We start from the raw sequence: 9825 nt of genomic DNA on the forward strand, positions 1-9825 counted from the left end.
AAAAAAACGGAAAAAAATGCAAAAAAAAAACAGTCACCCATCCAAGTACTGACCACGCCCGACGTTGCTTAACTTTGGTCAAAAATCACGTTTGTTGTATGGGAGCCCCATTTAAATCATTATTATATTCTGTTTTTAGTATTTGTTGTTATAGCGGCAACAGAAATACATCATCTGTGAAAGTTTCAACTGTCTAGCTATCACGGTTCGTGAGATACAGCCTGGTGACAGACAGACGGACGGACGGACGGACAGCGAAGTCTTAGTAATAGGGTCCCGTTTTACCTTTTGGGTACGGAACCCTAAAAACGAGAAGAAAAATAAAATGTTTTTTTTTTTTTATAATGAAGTATAAGGACATGATGCAGGTTAAACATATCCATTTTGTAGTCTATTTTATTGTTGTCAAATATAATTTTGTTTGGTTTATCTAACTTGAACAGTTTACAAAATATGACACTTTCAATGATACACTGATTATTTTACATTATCTTGAATAACTCGAAAACAAAAGAAGATCGAGGACTGATATTAAGCATAGAGTGTTCTTAGGACCTGCCAGTACACCACCTGAAAGAATGACCAAAGCCGTCGTTGGGGGCACTTCTTGTTCGCTTAGCCTGCTAGACCCTTTGAAGCTTGTGGGTATGCTAGAAGTATCTTAGAATTATGATGATCGGTGAGCGAGCGAGTGAGTGAGTGAGTGAGTGAGTGTGTCAGTGTCGAAATTAAGGAACTTTGACGTACAATAATTCTTAAACTACAAGTTCAAATTGAATGTTTTTGAGATTATATGTAAAGCATGTTAAGCCCTATATGTCACTGAAAATTTAGGGTTCTAGCTTTAGCCAGCACAAAATTACAGGATGTCGAATACTCCCATGGAAACAGGACTTAATTTACCTAGGGGCAATCAAAGAGATGATACCTATGATTATAGAGGTCTTGTAGGTTCTCTTATGTATATTGCTATCTGTACCCGACAGACATCGCATACGCAGTTAGCTACTTGAGTCAATTTAATGAATCATTTACTTACAGAGACCCACTGGAAAGCAGCCAAAAGAGTCTTGCGCTACTTGAAAGGTACCTTGGATCTCCGTTTTTGACTTTTAAGAAAAGCAAGCAGCAGCTGGATATCACTGGATATGCGGATGCAGACTGGGGCAGTGACGACGTAGACCGCCGGTCGTACACGGGCTACGTCTTTAAAATAGGTGAGTCAGTAGTTACTTGGGAAAGTCGCAAGCAAAAAACAGTTAGCCTTAGCTCTACCGAAGCCGAATACTACTCTTTGTCAAATTCTTGTAAAGAGGGTTTGTTTATTAGTACATTTCTGAAAGAAATTATAAATAAAGAAATTGTACCGACAATTTTCAATGACAATTAGTCAGCGCTAAAATTGTGTAGAAGCTCTTTACATCATGCTAGGACCAAACATATCGATATACGGTATCATTTTATTAGAGAACTTGTAAATAGTAATAAGATTACTATTGAGTATCTGAATACTAATGATATGTTGGCAGATATACTGACAAAAGCGTTGTGTAAAGTTAAACACAGTAAGTTTGTGAGACAACTCACATTACTGTCATAGGTAAATGCATATATATAACTATGTATTATATGTAATAATTGTGTTCTTAATATAATTACTATCAGGGTTATTTGTTGGTTTAGTCAAACATGATAGTGATTACATGAAATTAAAAGACTCGTTTATTTTATAAACATTTATTGAATTACAATTCATAATGTGGATAACTGAACTTTGTTGATACGGTGTAGCGAAAGTTCAGTGCATATGTTTTTGTTAATTTAATTTTTATTTATTAGAAGTGTCGGTCACTACTTAAGTTTTGTGTTTGTGTGTTTAAACAAGATTGCTTTGGTTTAAGGGCCAGTGTTGGAAAGTGTCTTCGTAAACTAAAAGCATCTTGTTTTATAGGTTACTGCATAAACGCACGTGGAACAAGTCACAGAGTAAATAATAGTACTAGGTACAGAAGACTCACTCTCTAACAAAACGCGTCTGTTACGATCAGCACAGATATGGCCGCTAGGTGGCGACAGCGCCACGCGCGGCTTATGGCTTTCCCCAAAATTGGGGCGGAACGGATGCACTTTTAACTACCTGTAACAAAGCGACGAAATCGCGGAGTGAGCCACGTCTGAACAAGTTTAAATGTTTGAATAAATATACAGCTTTTGTTCGCGTGCGTGATGCCGTCACATTCGTTTCGACCTTTCTGCTGAACAGCCTAAATTTGTAATCAGTGCTTATTCCTCGACAATATACATCTTCATATGGACTTATCATAGTTTCCTTTACGCCCAGGTTTAAAAATTCAAAAGATCTTGGGCTGGTCACACTTTGTGTAGTAAGAATTAGCTTTGATACTAGAAAATATTTTTGATTTTCTGTGCACACATAAGGTACCTAAGGAAATAAATTAAATATACGTTGACGTGCACTCAAAGTCAGCGCACATAATTTCTACCACTATGTAAAGTACAGTCAACGACAAACAGAGACATGTTTACGATCCAATGTTTTGATTTAATTTATATTTTCCAGAACTTCTAGTTTATCCGTTTCTTTACACACTTATCCTGTTTATGAGATTATGGTATTAATAAATTCACATACTTTAATCAAAGTTATAGGCAAATGTTAGAACTAGCACTTAAAGTATCAAAATATATAGAGCACCAACCTACTAAATTTTTTACGCTTGTAAACATTGCAGTTTTTCGTTATACAACGCTTCACGTCGACTTCGCACATCATCGTAATTGTTTACGAGCTTAAATAGTAGTTTGCGGACCTCACTCGGTATAGTAATTATTAATATTATTTAAAATAAACCCCTTATAAACCGCAAACAATTTGAATGAATGACATAAATTGACAACTGACTTAGCTTTTTTTTTAAATGATAGACAATTGGTGATACAACAAAGAAATATCTGTCAACAATATTTGGCTGGCCAGACTCTATTTAGATTATAATTATATGCTTTGAATATTTACAGAATCATATATGCTCGAGCAACAGCTGTCAGGTCAAAGATTAAGTCACAAATAAATATCCCAATCACGTAAAAGGAAACGGTGACACAGTTCAGGTAAATAGAGTTAATAATGTTAATATACTTGGTCAAGCAAATCTTATCAGTAGAAAAAGGCGGAAACACAAATTTTCTATGGGCCGATAACCCTTCGCGCCTACATTTTTAAATTTGCCGCCCTTTTCTACTGACAATATTTGCTTGACCATCTATATATGATGCACCAGTCACCTGCAATAATTTACAGGGTGAATATAATAGGTCCTACTCAGCAACATTTAATATGGGACCAACCCCGAAATAGCGCAATATAATTGACGCTCCCATACAAAATATCAACAAAATGTTAAATTGGTATTTTCGTGTAAGCAATACATGTAGACAGCAAGACCTGCCGTAGTCGAGTAAAAATATTAAAATGATATAGGTAGACCCTTATTGGCCCATGGCCTGGCACTAGAAATATTAGAAAAATGTAAAGTTACATACCAGTACAGTGAGCTGCGAAAATGCATGGAGAAATTATGAATGAAGTCATTGATAAAGTCGCCATACACTTTTACGGATACAGTACTTCTTAATAATTATCAACATTTTACAGTACATTATGGCCCTTTAAACTTTCGACATAACTATGAACGTGTTGTGCCAATTACTGCACTAATGATTTTTTAATTTACAGACCCACCTACATCAAGACAGTCGCATTTACTGGATCATGATTATTGTAAAAAAAACAAGAGCAGCTTCCAATCACCTAAAAGAAAAAAGTTATCTGCTTCAGGTAAACTCTGCTTGTGTTTCTGTTTTCTTTTGCGTTGTTTCCTTTTATTGAGGTGTGTAATATAGTATTTGTATTGTATTGTCAAGTTTGAGTCCTGGTGATGAGATCCATCAGGAATCGAATGGACTCCTTAAATATTACAGGCATATATAGGTATTGTGATTTTAGTTTCACTTCAACAAATCAAGCATAATATATAATATAATATGTTTAAAAAAACCGGCCAAGTGCGAGTCGGACTCGCGTTTCTAGGGTTCCGTACATAAGTCCGACTCACGCTTGACTGCACATTTCTAATAGGTTTTCCTGCCATCTGTAGGTAAAGAACTATTTTGTGTATTTTTTTCAAAATTTTAGACCCAGTAGTTTCGGAGATAAAGGGGAGGGGAATGGTGATTTTATGGCTATTTTCTTAAATAGCTTCGAACCTATGTATTTTAAAATTATAAAAAAAAACATGTCCCTCTTTGGGTCACTAATTTACATATGTGTACCAAATTTCAAATTGGTCCAGTAGTTTCCGAGAAAATAGGCTGTGACAGACGGACAGACAGACAGACGCACGAGTGATCCTAAAAAACTGAACTTTTTCCTTTTGAGGTACGGAACCCTAAAACGTGGCATTTGATGACGTGGAACTGCTGATGATGATCAGATTGAAATTCTTCAACGACGCCTAGTTCACGTTAGGTTTTTAGCAAACATCTTAGAGATGGTAACTCCTTATTACCAATTGTAATAAAATATTTTATTCATAATTACAGAGCCATCTACATCGAGACAGTCGCATTTACTAGACCATGATTATTCTAAAAAAAAGAAGAGCATCCTCCAATCACCTAAAAGAAGAAAGTTATCTGCCAAAGGTAAACAGCACTGTGTATTTACATAAAGATTTCAGAATCAGAAGGATCCTTCCCTTGTTTTTCAGGGTTCCGCACCCAAAGGGTAAAAACGGAACCCTATTACTAAGACTCCTCTGTCCGTCTGGCACCAGACTATATCTCATGAACCGTGATAGCTAGACAGTTGAAATTTTCGCAGATGATGTATTTCTGTTGCTGCTATAACAACAAATACTAAAAAACCCGACTACTACTGCTAATCGCGCTGTAAAAAGTATGAAATGAAGAAGAAACCTTTTTCAGACGAGTTCCTAGTTACTATAATAAACATCTCTCCGAAATAGATTGCTTTCAAAATTCGATGTCTAGTCTAAAAACCATAGTTAAACGAAAGTTGTTTTAGTACCTAAGTACTGATAGCAGTTTTTTCTATCTGATATTAATATGCAGTAGTTATAATTGTACTTACACAGTTAACATAATTTATAATTTATGAACCTCTTTTTTTTATTGTATCTTTTGTTGCAGTACATCTTTTGTATTGTATTTTTGATATGTTTATATGACTGTTTGGTTTTCTCAATAAAAAAAAAAAGATAGAATTCTTATCTAAAAATATAATACAGGAAATATAGTCCCCAATCCGCATTGGGCTAGCGTGGGGACTATAGCCCAGCAAGCCCTCTCGATGAGAGGAGGCCTGTGCCCAGCAGTGAGACGCTTATAGGCTGAATTTTTTTTTTAATTCATCATTCTTCTTAGGCTTCTTATTTTTTATAATATGAATATAAAAGTAAAATATAAAAACACTTACAAAACAATAAAAAATACATATAAACACATTATAAAAAACCTAACCTAGGGTGCCGCCAGCAGCGGGGCAAGGCCCAAGCTACCGGTGGTCAGGGCTGCAGAGAGAGGAACCGGCGGACTATCCGCGCCGTGTCCAAGATCACCGCCTTCTGCATCTGACCCTTGATCCAACCACCTAGCGAGAGTCTCTCAAGATGTAGGACTCTTCGCTATTTAATTAAACCGTTCACTGAAACAACTAGCGGGACAATGGCCGTCGAATCAACAAACATACAAATTATTATTATGTCTGTCTTTTACAATTTCTCGGAACCATGGGGTCCCGGGCATTTAGAAGGCGTGCGTGGGGCCGAAGCCAACACGTAGAGGCCCCTTGTAATAAGACAATTTACTCTAAATGTAATGTGACACCAACCGACGATTATCCCTGTTTGCACTATAGTAGTGCACCCAAGGACAAGCCCCGGTTAGTGTAAGACTATTGTAAGAAAAGGTACAAAAATAAACCGGGCTATTGAGTTGAGTTGCTAGTGGGCTAGTAACCGGGACTATGGAGGAGACTATGGCACCTGCCCTGCTCATATGTTAAAAAACATGAAAAAATGGGCCAGGTGGTGACTCGCCAACTCACAATATGGGTCCCCGAAAACGGCCGCTCGCACGGAGCGACAAGGGGACAACATCACGTGAGCGGCTCAGGGCGTGGAGAGGTGTGCACCGCTTTCTACCCAGTGGCTGTAAGCAGCCACTGTGCCAACTCGCGTCTTAGGCATATTTCACTTCCGCCCTGCGAGCATATAGCTCTGACACCCCACTCTGGACGGCCGGTTAAGGCAAGCCAGAGGTGAGAGTCCTGCGGCCCCTGCTCAGTGTTCACTCCAGCCGGCCAATGAAGGCAAGCCGGAGAGACGGGCCTGACCGACTCTCGGGGGTATGGGACCCAAGGGACGTCACTTCCCATTCAGCTCGCCACAAGCTGCCCTGGGGGCTTATTATTATTATTATTTGTATGTCTTTCCATATCTCGGGACCATGGGGTCCCGGACCTTTGGGAGGCGTGCGTGGGGCCGAAGCCAACAGCACAGAGGCCCTTTAAGACAAGTTTGATGTTATGTAATACACCAGCTAGAACCCATTCACGGGTACAAATAGATACCCGTAAATCGGTCCCAGCTGGCGTAGGAGCTATTGTAAATGCAATGGAGAAGAGTGCCGGTTATGGTGTTGAAGTTTGGCTGGTCAAAAGATTGGGCTATTGCCGAGAGGTCCGGACACCTGCCATAACAATGTTTCTATACGTTATCGAGGCAGGCGGTGTCTTGCCACTAACTAGGTGGGCCCCTGAAAGTCGTCGTAAAGACGACCAGGAGCAACACTGATGTAAGCGGCTCAGGGGTGTCGAGAGGTGTGCGCCGCATTCTACCCAGTGGCTGTTATAACAGCCACTGTGCCAACTCGCGTCTTATGCATCTTTCACTTCCACCCCTGGAGCATATAGCTAGCGACTCCTCTCTGGACGGCCAATGAAGGCCGAAGAAGAGTCCTGCGGGTCCCCTTGGGGTCCACTCCGACCGACGAAGACACGCCGGAGACGGAGATCCTGACCGACTCTCGGGAGCACTCGGGTCCGTGGGGTGGTTACTCCCCAACAGCTCGCCACAAGCTGCCCTGCGGGCTTATTATTATATTATTATAATTTTTTAAATTAAAAAATACCACGTAATATAATTTACTATTTTCTTTATATATTTACAGATATTCAAAGGATCGCCGTGGTCGTATGCCACGCAATTATAAACTTTAAGGTAACGTGGCATACGACCACGGCTATCCTCTGAATCTCTAAAATTTATAAAAAAAAAATAGTAAATTATATAACGTTATATTTTTTAGTTTAAAAATGATAACATTAATAATATTTCCAGTATGATATTTTCAGAATTCTATCTTGTTTTATACTTTTTAGAGCGCGATTTACAGTAGTAGTCGGCTAGTCGTGTTTTAGTTTTAGAACTTATTTTTAATTTAATTAATTTTGGGGTCATGATTTCGTACTGATGACTATTTGAAGCATAGACTAGGAATCCTCTAGACCGAGTTTAGAGCAATTATTTCATGCAACCGATGATGCCAAAAATGCGGGGGTGCGCGGGACGAGGTGAGCGAAGTCCCGTGTCGTGATTGGTCCGTTCAAAGACACGGACGTCACACAAAGACACATTCGACTGGAACATGGAGTAATGCGTGGCAGAGGGGGTAGTGCGACTACGCTCAGTCTGGAGGATGTTTCGTTTGTGATTTGAAGTCACTTTATATTACTTTTGCGAGGGCGTCGTCAATACAGAAATACACACAGAGCGCCGCATATATCGGACTACGCCCGACTCCTTTGGCTTTGGGACGCGTACACCGCGCCACGTACGTTGGGCTACGCCCGACTCTTTTAGTATATGACGCTCATAGTACATAATATAATTATATTAACGTTCGTGATGACTTTATGACCTCTAGAGGGCGCCGTGTTCAACCAGCGGACGACTAAGGGCCAGTTGCACCAACCACCTTTGACAGACTGATCAACGTCAGCCCCAGCGCTTTACTATGAAACTTTCCATACATAAAAATTTAGCGAACTCTTTAACGATAGGTACCTATCGGTTTGGTGCAACCGACCCTAAGACAATTCGAATGACATGTCGTTTGTCAAATTATAATGAGTACTTTAGAAGTTATGAGGGAACAGATGAACGTACATATATACGAGTACATACCCACATACATACCGGTAAAAATCATAACCCTCCTTTTGCGTTACCGTAGTCGGGTAAAAAGTACAGAACCCTTGGTGGGCGAGTCCGACTCGCACTTGTCTATGTTTGTTACTCCATACGGCAAAGTGCGAGTCGGACGCGCGCACGACGTGCTCCGTACCATTACGGCAAAAAAAATCACATTTGTTGTATGGGAGCGACACTTATATATTTATTTTATTCTGTTTTTAGTACTTGTTGTTATAGCCTCAACAGAAATACACTGTGAAAACTTCAACTGTCACGGTTCATGAGATGTCAGCGATGAGATCATCGCTGGCGTGGCGGCTGGCTGGCTGGCATTCCCATCTCCATGTAGCCTCGACAGCCATATTTTTTTTTTAATTATCTGCATTTAAATAGTGGTAGGTATTTGTTGAAATTGAACTGCTCATGAAAACTATGAATGAAAATCCTCTAAGGCAGCGGTCGGCAACCTGCGGCCCGCGGGCCGCATGCGGCTCGTGAACCTGTTACTTGCGGCCCGAGAGCCGCCTTGGCTATTTTGTATGTAATAGTGACAAACGACAATGTCTCATAAAGTCATAAATATTAACAAAGTACGGCCCGCGTCACCTCCGTTAACTACTATTTGGCCCTTGGCTGCTAAAAGGTTCCCGACCGCTGCTCCAAGGCATAAGATTTTTGAAAGTCTTGATGCACTATGGTTGAAAATAATTTAAATGGCATTGAAAATTATTTATTTCAATTTATATTTTATCAGAAATAAAGAAGTATTGTGGTATTATTATATTATGGAAATGAACTATTTGATCTTTATTTTTATGTTTTCGTTGAAATAACTCGGTTAAATAAGGTATATATTTTATTTTTACAGATTTACAAGTGACACCACGAAAAACAAAATTATTAAAAAAAATTGATTTCTACAAGCAGAAAATAACAACATTGCGTGAAGGAAATGTATTGCCGCGCATTAAATCATTAGCTCTGAAGACCTTAATCACTGCGTATTTACGCAACAACCGTAGAAATGCGCGAGGTAAGAGATGGAGTCCAACTGAAAAAGCATTGGCAATAGCAATTTAAGTACAAGAAATCTCCCAGGACATATCGTCATTTGTTACAACTGGTGGCCTTGCCCAGCATTAGAACATTGCAAAGAGAACTACAAAAAATGAAATTAGAGCCGGGCATCAGCACGATTATATTAAATCATTTAAAAAAGAAAGCCACAGCAATACCTGAAAAAGATAGGCTGGTCGCGTTACTTTTTGATGAGATTGCTTTGAAAAAGAGTCTGATTCTAAACACCAGATCAGATAAAGTTGAAGGATTTACGGATTTAGGAGAAACTCGATACAGAAGTGCAGAAGTGGCAGATCACGCCTTAGTTTTCATGGTACAAGGCTTACATAAAAAACTGAAGCAACCGATAGCCTACTATTTTGTTAAGGGGACGATATCAGCGCAAAACCTTGCTGGTATTATTAAAGACATAATAAAGGCACTTGCTGATATTGGTTACACGGTGGTT

General features: G+C 39.3%; 1 long non-coding RNA gene across 1 annotated transcript; it reads left to right on the forward strand.

Moving 5' to 3' along the window:
* The first annotated feature begins 1118 nt into the window (after positions 1–1118).
* LOC134800891 (uncharacterized) lies at positions 1119–9334 on the forward strand. The gene is made up of 5 exons (XR_010145588.1): positions 1119–1217; positions 3040–3132; positions 3758–3859; positions 4624–4725; positions 9166–9334. It is a non-coding gene; the product is annotated as an uncharacterized LOC134800891 (long non-coding RNA).
* Positions 9335–9825: the final 491 nt, after the last annotated feature.

Source organism: Cydia splendana, chromosome 20 (assembly GCF_910591565.1).
Source record: "Cydia splendana chromosome 20, ilCydSple1.2, whole genome shotgun sequence".
Classification (NCBI taxonomy): domain Eukaryota; kingdom Metazoa; phylum Arthropoda; class Insecta; order Lepidoptera; family Tortricidae; genus Cydia; species Cydia splendana.